At 43.1% G+C, this 12,483-nt stretch overlaps 1 protein-coding gene and 1 non-coding gene across 2 annotated transcripts in view; both read left to right on the plus strand.

Moving 5' to 3' along the window:
- LOC145413630 (nephrin-like) overlaps nt 1-12,483 on the plus strand; it is a gene marked incomplete at its 5' end in the record, with an annotated part of 296,625 nt that overhangs the window by 226,391 nt on the left and 57,751 nt on the right. The gene's annotated exons all lie outside the window — the stretch shown is intronic.
- LOC145413907 (5S ribosomal RNA) lies at nt 9,723-9,841 on the plus strand. The gene has a single exon (XR_013899785.1). It is a non-coding gene; the product is annotated as a 5S ribosomal RNA (ribosomal RNA).

Here is a 12,483-nt window from a genome sequence, read left to right on the forward strand (position 1 = left end):
ATTTCTCTAAACATGTAGCTGAGATCTTTAGCCCAACTATAAATTTACTCAAACAGAAAACCAATAGGGCCCTTGCTGTTTTTTCTGATGTGGTCCTATGAACCCATCTTTTTCTTTTTCAGCCATTTTCATTTTCATTCCTTATCCCTCCTTTATTTCGTCTTTCATAAATTCTCTTATCACTGTTCCTTGACTCTTCCATGGTCGATACACACCTGATATTCTGTACCAGTTAACCCAGACAATTTTATCTTGCGTGCAGTGAGTCACAGAAGCCTGAGTATTAATCACGTACGTGATATCTTTAGCCTAATTTATGTAAGAAGAAAACCAACAGGGTACGTTTTTAAAGCTCTTTTGTGTACCCATTCCTAAATCTATTATTCGTTCGATTTTATCGTCACTTCCCCCTTTATTTCCTCTTTCTTGCCTTTTCTTAATCACGTGGTTTAGGTATTTAGCACTGTGTATGCGTCCTTCTTACAGCCATTATTTCTGCATATATTCACCACTTCTACATTCAATCATTTCCCCGCTTTCCGTGCTGTATTTCATTGTCCTTATTCACCACTGTCTTTACTCCATCTAGTTTATCCTCATCTGTAACACGGGAAAGGTTTTTAAATTTTTTTATTGTTCATTTTTTTTGTCTTTTGTATTTTATCTGTTGTAGTCTTTATATATATTAGTATTACTGTGTGTCGTCCTGTCTCGGCTACCTCTCTTTCCTTGGGGGAAGCAGCCTAGGTATATAGATAGATAGATAGATAGATAGTATTGCTGTTGTATTGTTGTTTGATGGCATTGACTTCTTATTTGCGCAATTATTCTAACCCAACAAAGATCCCTAACATCTCTGAACTCAGTTGATAGCTAAATGTCGTCTTATTTGGAGGACTGATTTGACTGGTAACCAAGGAGACTCATTCCTACCTTATAGCTTCGGCTTATCCAATTACTTGTAACTACAGCTTAGTATGAAAGTCGTATTAATGATCCATTTCCGCCAGATGAAAGCAGGCTAGCAATAGATGTACTAATCATTCAGTCCATTTTACCTCACGCTTCCCTCTTCCTTCCGGCACCCAACCCTCTCGCTGTCACTACAAACTCTCTTTCTTTACTAATTCTTCCTTTATTTCATCTGTTCAGTTATTCCATCCTTCCTTTTCTTCACGTCTTCCTTCACTTGAACTTCTTCTTAGTTTCCGATGTTCCTATTTATCACCGACTTTCTCTCTCCATTTAATCGACCAATCCATCCATCCAACCCCTGCCTCCCCCTCCCCTCCACCTCCTGCCATCCCTCTCTCCCTGTCCCTCCAAACTTCCTCCCATCCATCCTTGAAACAAACCACCTGTGTCTCCCACCACACTTTTTTATGCCGTACTTTTCCTCAGTTCCTCCCTGCCCTCTTTCTTTCCTTCCTCCTCCACTCTCTCTCTCTCTCTCTCTCTCTCTCTCTCTGCAAGTGTATATGCGTGTGTGTGTTTCTGTGTGCGTGTGCTTGTGTTTTTGTCTATATGTGCTTGTGTGTTTGCGTGTGTGTGTGCGTATGTTTGTTTGTGCGTGTGGTGTTTGTGTGTGTGTGTGCATGTGCGTGTGTGTTTGTATGTGTTGTGTCTGTGTTTGTGTATGCGTGCGTGTGTGCATGTACGTACGTGCGTGTTTAGGTGTTTGTGTACGCGTTTATGTGCATGTGTGTGTGTGTGTGTGTGTGTGTGTGTGTGTGTGTGTGTGTGTGTGTGTGTGTGTGTTGTTCCCCATCCCTCCATCTGGTTTTCTTCGCCCTTTTTCTCTCTCTCTCTCTCTTTTGTGCTTTCACTTCTCTCCGGCTGTACTCATCTCACATATTCATTCCGTTTCTGTCTTTACTTCTCACCCATCCCTTTCCCTCTACGCACGCTTTGCTCTCTCACCTTCATCCTTCCCTCCAACCTTTCCCCCCCATCCCTCTCCAACCCACTCCTCCAACATATCTCTCCTCCCTGTCACCTGCTTTTCTTCCTCATGTCTCCCTCTTCCGTCCCTCCTTCCCTCCATCCTTCCTTACTCCCTCCCTCTGTGCTCCCTCCCTGACCCCCGTTATATACAGTAGACCATCTGTTTACTCCCTTCCTCCTTACCCTCCCTTCTCCCTCCTCTCTCCCCTTTCTCTATAATCCATTTCCCCTGTGTCTCTGTACACTCTCTCTCATCCCTTTTATGTAGACCTTTCTCTCTCACTCAACACGCACGCACGCACGCACACACACGCGCACACACACACACACACACACACACACACACACACACACACACACACACACACACACACACACACACACACACACACACACACACACACACACACACACACACACTCCAACCATCCTTCCTGCTCACTCACTCTCTCTTTTTTTTAAACCTTTTGTCAATTTCCCCTCGACTCCCTTTTTAATCTTTACGAATTTCCCTGCCAAAATATTTTCCCTTTCTCAGTAATAGAATTTGAGTATCACTATTTTTATATTGAAAAACTAGTTCCATATTTTGCGTGGGATTTATTCTGTTTTTTTCCTTACCAATTAATTCCTTCGACTGTGGATTTTTTTTCGTGTTTTTTTATATGCATTTTGGAGTGATGGAGCTTTTTTTAATAATTGTTTTTTTGGCTGTCTTTATTTTTACGTTTTCAGTCTAACTTTCTTGGTTGGTTTCAGTATAATTTTCTAGTGTTCTTGTCAATACGTCTGTTCTGGGGCTGTAAACGGGATGTGGCTCATAAGATTTTACATTAATCGCATAATGCTAACCAAGTACAGGCAGGTGGTCACTCTTGCCTCAAATGTGTGGACTGAGCAGGCTGGCTTAAGGCCCCTACGCTCCTGATGAGGCAGAAATGAAGTGGATGATAGACAGATTAATTAATACTTTACACTACGGTAATGTCCTTGACGCCTTTGTTTTCATTCGATCTTCCCCTTCGGCCTTCCTAACTCCCTTTGCCTTCTTCCTTCCTCACTTTACCATCCTTCTCCCTCCCTTTACCCTCTTCCTCTCTCCCTTTACCCTCTTCCTCCTTTCTTTTACTTTCTTCCTCCCTCCCTCTGCTCACTTCCTCCCTCGCTTTACCATATTTCTCCCTACCTTTACTCTCTTCCTCCTTTTTTTTGTTATTTTCCTCCTTCCCTCAGCCCACTTCCTTGCTCCTTTTACCTTCTTCCTCCCGCGCTTAACCCTCTTACTCCCTCCCATTACCTTCTTATTCCCTCTTTACCTTCTTCCTCCCTCCTCCTTGGCCTTATCCACTGCCTCCCTCCCTTTACCTTCAACCTCCCTCCCTCTACCTTCAACCTCCCTCCCTCTACCCTTTCCCTCTCTCCCTTTAACCTCTTCCTTTCCTCTTTCATCCTCATTTGCTTTACTTTCTTCTCATACTGTGGCATTCTCCTCTGTTGATTACATACTCCTCTTTCCCCGTGTCTGTTTCTTCCTCTTCTCCCTTTACTGTTAATTCTTCCTTATTAATATATATATATATATATATATATATATATATATATATATATATATATATATATATATATATATATATAAGGGTCATGAATGCAGTGAGATATTGCGAAACGTCACCATTAAAGATGTTCCTACAAGACCTGGTGTTGATATTCCTTATATATATATATATATATATATATATATATATATATATATATATATATATATATATATATATATATATGAGGTGTGTGTAATAAATGGGTGCATAAGAGATGTAGTGGTATCAGAGGTAGACTGCGAGATAATGCTGATTTTATGTGTATGGCGTGCCGGGGTGAGCAGGTGGAGATCGTCAGACGTGAAAGGATTGAACTTGCTGGTGAATCTCTTGAGTGTGTGGAAGAGTTTTGTTATTTGGGAGACATGTTGTGTGCTGGAGGTGGGGCTGGAGCTAGGTCTGTGGCTAGGGTGAGAAGTGGTTGGAAGAAGTTCAGGGAGCTCTTGCCTCTCCTGACATTGAGAGGGCTATCCCTACGTGCTAAGGGGTCTTTGTATGCAGCATGTGTTAGGAGTGTAATGCTGTATGGCAGTGAGACCTGGGCAGTGAAGGAGGAAGACATTCGCCGGCTCAGACGTACAGAAATGACAATGATTAGGTGGATGTGCAGTGCGTCCCTGCGTCCAAGGCCTGGAGGGGCTGGGTTTACAATGGAAGAGTTGAGAGGTAGGATGGGACTGGAGTGTATTGGTGTTGTGATGAGGAGAGGTAGATTGAGGTGGTTTGGACGTGTGGAGAGGATGGGGGATGATAATTGGGTGAGGAAGGTGAGAAGTGTTAATATTGGGGGTGGGGTTATGAGAGGTAGACCGAGAAAGACATGGGACGAGGTCATTAAGTGTGACCTTAGGGTTAAGGGACTGAACAGGGAGGCTGCAATGGATCGTGCAGCGTGGAGAGCCGCCATTAGGTGACCAAGCATGTTGGAGCCTTTAAAAACGAAACGAAACGAAACGATATATATATATATATATATATCACTACTTTTTTGCCAATCCATCCATCTGCCTTTTTTCTCCATCAGTCATTATATATTTTGCTATCGTTCTGTATCACTATCTTTTTATGTACTGTATCTGTCTGTCAGTTTATCTATCTGCCCATCATCCTGTCTGTCTATCTGTCTGTCTGTCTTTGCTCCGCTACCTCTTCAAGTATTTCACTCGCAAATTTGTACAAACAAGAATTTTTACCGGAAATTAATATTCCTGTCTTGTATATTCTCTGGTGTGTGTGTGTGTGTGTGTGTGTGTGTGTGTGTGTGTGTGTGTGTGTGTGTGTGTGTGTGTGTGTGTGTGTGTGTGTGTGAGAAAGAGAGACAGACAGAGTGAGAGAGAGAGAGAGAGAATTTAGGGGGATATATCTTTGAAAAGAAAAGGAAACAAAATAAAAGAAAGAAAAGAAATCCACGAACCCAAGGACAGTGTGCCCAGAATGTCATTAAACGCGCGTACACACACACACACACACACACACACACACACACACACACACACACACACACACACACACACACACACACACACACACACACACACACACACACACACACACACACACACACACACACACACACACACACACACACATCCTGTCCATGATAAACACTGGTTCCTATATTCTTTGTTAATGTGTACCGCAGGCAAAGTGTGAGGTAAGTCGTGTCATGAAATAAAATTAGCCTGGTTCAAGTTAGGTTAGAATAAGTTAAGTCATCATCATCATCATCATCATCATCATCATCATCATCATCATCATCATCATCATCCACCTAAAGTTCACTTGTATGAAGGCCTTCCACAGCTTTGATAATGAACCCCTTAGCTGTCCCATTCTTAGCAGTATGCTGTATAAGTATGTAACAGGTTAAGGCAGCACAAAAGTCGTTCACTGAGAGAGAGAGAGAGAGAGAGAGAGAGAGAGAGAGAGAGAGAGAGAGAGAGAGAGAGAGAGAGAGAGAGAGAGAGAGAGCGGTCTTAAAAAAAAATAAAATAAAATAAAAATAACCAGAAAACCGGATTTGCGTCACCAGTTCCTAAATTTGATCCAGATTAACCTCGTCCACCCTTAACATTAACTTACCTTATATTGCCAGTTTATTATTATTCTCTGGTAGTTTCGTGTCTCATTTTCTTTTAGTTCATATCCTGCTTTTTCTTTTCTTCCCATTTTATATTATTTTTGCCATATGTGTGTGTGTTCCTGTTGTAATCATTTTCAGCTGTATTTTCTCCTTTGTTCATTTGTTTTTATTACTGTTTTTCGCTTCGACAGTTATTTTTGTCTTTTTTTTTTCTGTCTTTTTAATTCCTGTGCTTTTCCTTCCCTTTTGATGGTGCGTGCTTCATATTTCTTTCATCTTCTCATTTTTTTGTGTAATAAACACATTTTTACCTTTTGTCAGTTCAGATGTTATTCTTCGCGCTTCCTTAACACTCTTGAACTCTCGTGGGCTCTCGTGACTTATTATCAGCTGAATAGAATTGTCTGGGGCTAGCTGGAAAAGTATACAAGAGTTATTCCATCCATGAGAGGGTTCATGATGACAGTATATTAACACTCACGCTGCCACGACTCACCCATATTAGAACCAGATCGTTTGGCTTTAGCAGTAATGAATGTCAGAGAAGGCGAGAGCACGAGGGAGGGCGTTAACTTCTTGTATTTTCTCCATATTTCCTGCACTTCTTTAGGCTCCTCCACTCCAAGTTCTTATTCAGATCTCCTCCCTCATAACTTCACATTAGGAACTTCCTTACATCTCTCGTCTTCCCTTGTCTCTCCCTCCTCTTTTCTTTTGATCCCTGCTTCCCTCTTTCCTTGTCTCCCCCTCCTTCCCTTGCGTCTCCCTTCTTCCCTTATCTCTCCTTCCTTTGCCTCTCATTCCTTTCCTTGTCTCTCCACTCCTTCCTTGTCTCTCCCTTCTTCGCTCGTCTCTCCCTTCTTCGCTCGTCCCTCCCTTCTTCCCTTCTCCCGTATCTTCGCTTTTCCTCACGTCAGTTGCTTTTTCCCTCTCTTCTTCCCTCCTTCCATCACTTCCTTCCTCTTTCCATGTTCCCCTTCATCCCTTCGTTCTTTCTTCCCCATTCCTCTCCATCCTTCCCTTCCTCCATCCTTCTCCCTTCGATCTCTCCCTCTCACTTCCATCTCTTTCTTAATCCCCATTCAGCACTTCCCCTCTTCCTCCTTCGATCCCTTCCTTCTCTTCTTCGTCCCTTCCTTCCTCCCTTCTCCACCCATCCCTTCTTCCCTCCCCTTCGATCCATTGCTCCCTACCTACCCCTTAATCCCTGCCTCCTACTTGACCTCTTCCTCTCCCATCCCTTTTGGTCCCTTCATTTTCTCCCACTTCCCTTTGATCCCCTTCCCCTTCAGTGCCTTCTTCACTTCATCCCCTTTTGGTCAGGCTCTCACCCTCTCTTTAACTTCCTTTGCCTCCCACTCTTTCTTTTTTTTTTCATGCTGCCAAGCCCTTTTCACTCATTCCAGCTCCCCCACTTGCACCACTCATTTTGGGCAGCCCCCTTCCTTCCCTGCTATTTCCCTGTCGCTCTCCCTTTCTCTTTCCGTCTCCTTCTCATCGCCTACATCTCCCATCCCTACTTCTTCTTCTCCCTTCCTTCCCCCTGTCTCCCTGTCTGTTCCCTTCCCTCTCTGTTTCCCCTTCCCTTTCTTTTTCCCCTTCCCTTTCTGTTTCCCCTTCCCTTTCTGTTTCCCCTTCCTTTTCTGTTTCTCCTTCCTTTTCTGTTTCCTCCTTCCTCTTTTCTTTCTGCTTCCCCTTCCTTTTCAGTTTACCCTTCCCTTTCTGTTTCCCCTTCCCTTTGTATTTCCATCTGCCTCCCCCCTTCCTATCGCTCACCGTCTCTTTATACAGCCTTTGCTCCAATATGTCTTTTTACCCTCTTCTCTCATTTTACCATTTCCCCTCCCCTTCCCCCCGTCCCCTCCCCTTCTCCCTCACCCATCTCTCACTCTTTCCCCTCCCATTCATACAATACCCTCACTCAGTCTTATCGTCTTCACCTCTTCTCTCTCATTTTACCCCCATTCGTTCTTCCCCTTCCATCCGCTTCCTTGTTTCCCCTTCACTTTCCCCTTCTTTGTATACTCCCTCTCCCCTTTCTCCTCTTTCTTCCCCTCTTTCCTTCTTGTCTCTCACTAAATCTCCTCCTATCCCATTCCCTTTTTCCTTTTCCACTCTTTATCACTTTAATCTTTCCCCCTCCATTCCTTTTATTTGCCCTCTCCATCCTTCCTCTTTTCCCTTCTCTCCTTTTCTTTCATTTCCTCTCTCTTCTCTTCCTTTTTTTTTTCCACCCCTTTTTCTCATTTTACCTCCTCCTGCTTTCCCCTCCTCCCCAACAATCCCCCCAGAATGAAGCGCCTCCTGGGGAATTCAATTAAAATACTCGACCCGTCCTTGCACGCCACCTCGTACACCCACAGGCCATCCCCACCCCTTACCCCCACCCCCACCCTAGCCCCCACCCTCACCCATCCTCTTACCCCCACCCCCACCCCAACCCCCACCCGTACCCATCCCCCTTCCCCCTCCTGACACTACTTTTCCTTCCCCCACTACTCCCACCTGCCTTTCCCCACCCCATACCCCATTTGGTCCCTCTCTCCCCTCATCAGCTCCCTTCCCCTCCCTTCCCACTATCCCCTTCCCTTCCTCTCCATCTTATCCCCTTCCCTACCTCTCCACCTTATCCCCTTCCCTTCCCCTCCACCTTATCCCATCTCTATACCCTTCTGTCCCCTTCTCCGCTCCTCTACCCCTTACCTCCCCTCTCTTTCCCCTCCTACCTCTCTCCTCCCTTAGCTCTCCCTTCGCTTCCCACTCCTATCCTTCTCCTAGCCTCCTACCGCCATTACAACAAAAAATCCCACAGCCTGCCACCCCCTCTACTCTTCCCCTCCACTTCCTCCTTTTTCCACATTAACCTCTCCTTCTTTCTCTTTCCTCTCCTTCTCCTCCTCCTGCTACCTCTCATCTTCCCCCTCCTCTCTCTCTCTCCCTCTTGCCTCTCTCCCTACCCCTCCCTCTCTCCATCTCCCTTCCTCTTTCCCTCTCCCCCCGTTTCCCTCTCCTTCCACCATCGCTTCTCCATCCGCCTTCGAGCCCTTCCATGATAAAGAATCCCGGACAGCGAAAAAACTCTCATCACCCATACCCCTTTCCCAACCCCAGCCCCCTCCCCTCCCTCCCCGCAAAAAAACTCCCCACTCCACTAGGGGAATAAAGAAAAATATATCTCTTTAAAATAGTATCACCAAAAATAGTCCAAAAAAATAAACTTTTAAAACTACAAAAACAGTCCTCTCACCATAAAAAAAAAATCATCACATACGAAGAACAAAAACTCCACTACTTTTTACAGTTTATTATTATTATTGTTGTTATTATTATTATTATTATTATTATTATTATTATTATTATTGTTGTTGTTGTTGTTGTTAGTAGCAGTAGTAGTGGTGGCAGTTGTTGTTCTTAAGCTTTTGCGTGTTTTCTCTGCCCTCCCACCCCCGTCTCGAAAAAAGCATCCTATCTCGCCGTTGTATTTAATCTTTTTTTTTTTTTAATCATTTCCGTAATGACTTCCGCGTTGTTTTCAGTTCCTTGCACTTCCTTGCACTTTCTTGGTGTTCGCTGTTCCTTTCGATTCACTGACCTTCCTTCCTTTTCTCTGCCCACAGTCTTATCATCCCCAGGTCCTTTCCCTAACTCTTTAATTTCCTCACGGCTTGTGTCTTACTCTCACCATTATTCTCTAATCCTTTTGTTATTTTTTTCTTCCTTTCTCCGTTTTATCCCATTACGGTGATGAATTTCTCATTTTATTTTCCCTTCTTTCAGATGCCTTTAGTCATCGTAAGGGAGGTGAAATATAGCTCTCATTAACCCTTTCCGCCAGGCTTTCCTACGCTGAATAAATTCGTCTGACAGCAGCATGAGTAAACCACAAAATACGTCCCATTATTGAAAGACTTAACGTGGGATGTTCATTGATACTCCCTTGTTTCGTCCTTGTGTCGTTTACTTTGGACTTTAGTGATGTTTTCTTTGTCTTCCTTTATGTGTGGTACAGTTTCTTGTTAAATATTGCGAGGATTCGAACCAGCGCTTGCAACTGCCTGAGTACAGCAGCTTACCAAGCGAGCCATTTCGGCACCCTAGCCAACGGCCATACCACGTTGAGTACACCGCTTCCCGTCCGATTAGCGAAGTTAAGCAACGTTGGGTCTGGTTAGTACTTGGATGGGTGACCGCCGGGGAACACCAGATGCTGTTGGCATCCCTACGTGTCAAGTGGGGTTGGTGGAGGATTAGTGCCCCTCCCTGTAAAACAATTAACTCTGAGCCCTTGGCCACCTCGTTTGGGATACATGGCGTCTGGCAATGAATGAAATGAAACAGTTTCTTGTATTTGCTAGCTCCCTTTCTCTTTTTCTTCCGTTTCTGTTGTTCAGTTTTCGCTCCTTTAAATGCCCCTTCTCTTCTCCTGTTCTCCCTTTTCTGTATCTTCCTTATCTTCCTTCTTCCCACCTTTTCTTCCTTTTCCACATTTCCTTTCTCTTCTTTTCTCTTTTTTATGGTTTGCCTCTTTTGTATTTCCCCCTCTCTTCCTCTTTCCTCCAGTCTCCTATCTTTTGTATTTGCCTTCGCTATTCCTCTCTCTTTGGCCTTACTCCAGGATTTGATTGATTAATTTACTGACTTTAAAATGAGCGTCTGGCTATCTGACTAGCTAAAAGGCTGATTGATTAAGCCCTTCAGTACGATGACAGCTTTTCTCCTTGTTATGTGTACGAGTATTTTTTCCAGCTTAGAAGAGACTGTTGAACATCATCACTTGTAAATCTCCTTTCATAGTTAAATGAAATCGTTTGGTTTCGACAAAAAATATCGAATGAGTTTACTGAGCTTCTGATATTCATTTGCTGAGCTTGACTAAGTAGCTGACTGATTCACTGACTGACAAAATTACTACCTGAGTTAGTGACTGACCTGATAGTATGACAGTATGACTGATCGATTGCCTACTAGGGGTGAAGTTGCTGGTGGACTGAATGATTGTTTAACTGACTGGTTGACAATGCAACTTAATGATTTGGTAACTGTTCTACTGAGTGACCAGTAATTGGAAGATAAAATTAAAGTGGTTTTGTTACATTCGTTCATTTATGTTCTCATTCACTCACTCATCCTCCCACACACCCATCCACTCACTGGTTCGCTGACTCTCTAACTCCCTGCCATATTAAATTTAAAAAGAAAAAGTGTCCTAGAAGGGAACACGCTCACTTCCTAACCCACAAACTCTTAGAATAAAAATGAAAAGAGAAAATGGAAATGAAAGAACAAGGATAAAACGAGCAAAAGCTACTGAACGCAATCTGACCAGACCAATAGAAAAAAAGAAAATTGCATCGCTCACAGGAAACCCGAATTATTTTTATATTTTTTGTAGGTCAAGGTAAGCGTTTGAAGTTTTTTTTTTTTCCCTAAAGGTGAAAGGTAATCCTGGTTAATTTGTTCGCTATGGCAAGTATACATACGGTCAAAATTCCATTACAAGGGTCCGCTGCAAATATGTGTGTGTGTGCCAATTATTTTTTTTAACGTTGACAAAGGTGAGAGTTCGAGGTCAGAGTGTGTGTGTGTGCGCACGTTAATGAGAGAGTGTTTGTGTGCGTGTTTGCCTCTGTGTGTGTGTGTGTGTGTGTGTGTGTGTGTGTGTGTGTGTGTGTGTGTTTAGAGAACGAAGAAAATGGAATTCAATTAACAGAGAACCACAGGGAAGAAACAAAGCATTGAAGCCTGGGCAGAGAGAGAGAGAGAGGGAGAGGGTGGGGGGAGAGGGAGGGAGGAAGGGGGGTAGCAAGGGCATATTGTGAGGTAAGAACTGATATTCACGGGAAAAAATAAAAATGGATAAATATAAGAAAAACTCGGCCTTCTCTTCAGGGGAGCCGTAAAAATTTAATGATGAAAAGACAAGCAGGTGAGAAAAGTGAAGAAAAACAGGCCAAAATATGGAAAATGTGAGGAAGATGCTGTAGTTTTTTAAGCAGTGCGATGTTGAAGAAATATATGATGAAAATAGGCCATCTAAAATAACTATAACTTTTCTGTGTAATTGGCTGACTGATGCTGACGTAGAAAAAAAGTACTTTCGGAGTGAAATTTTCTATAAATAAAAGATAATTACAATGAAAAAAAAAACAATAAAGCGTATGACACCCTTAACGTGACTAGTTTCATTACTAAGAGAAGTCGATGCATATAATCATTACTGTATTTAATTTCGGAGAAGTGTGATACCTCTGTGTGGAGAAAATTATTATTTTTTCCTATTCTGTAGTGTCTTAAATAAGTTATGTATAAAGAGGTATTATTATGATATTGCAAAAAGACTAAAGAATATTGAAGTCAAATATCTTTTTTTTTACTTGTTTTCTTTAGATAGAGTGTATTATTAAGGAATATATATATATATATATATATATATATATATATATATATATATATATATATATTTTTTTACGCCATGCCCCCCCCCGGTTGTTTTTTTTTTTTTTTCGATAAGGGCTAAGGCGTTGCCCTTGGGTAGAGCACATTGATTTGGAGAGTGCAGCATTTTATGACCGGATGCCCTTCCCTATGTCTGCCAATGACCCTTGGGTGGATCCGAACCTGACACTTCGGTCAGAGTGGAGCGCTCTAACCCATTGACCCACGCTGTTACGACAACGCTAGATGGCGTGAGAGAGTTACCTCTCCCAGCAGGGTAGCTACCCAGGCGGGTCGCGAACTTTCGACACTTCGGTCTTAAGTCAGACGCTTTACCACTGAGCCACCCTGTCCCCTAGATAAGAGCTAAGGCGTTCCCCCTGGGTAGAGGACGTAGGTTTGGAGCATGTATCACTTTATGAC

This window comes from Coenobita brevimanus, chromosome 97, assembly GCF_032717465.1.
Source record: "Coenobita brevimanus isolate Jiangsu-jjx chromosome 97, ASM3271746v2, whole genome shotgun sequence".
Classification (NCBI taxonomy): domain Eukaryota; kingdom Metazoa; phylum Arthropoda; class Malacostraca; order Decapoda; family Coenobitidae; genus Coenobita; species Coenobita brevimanus.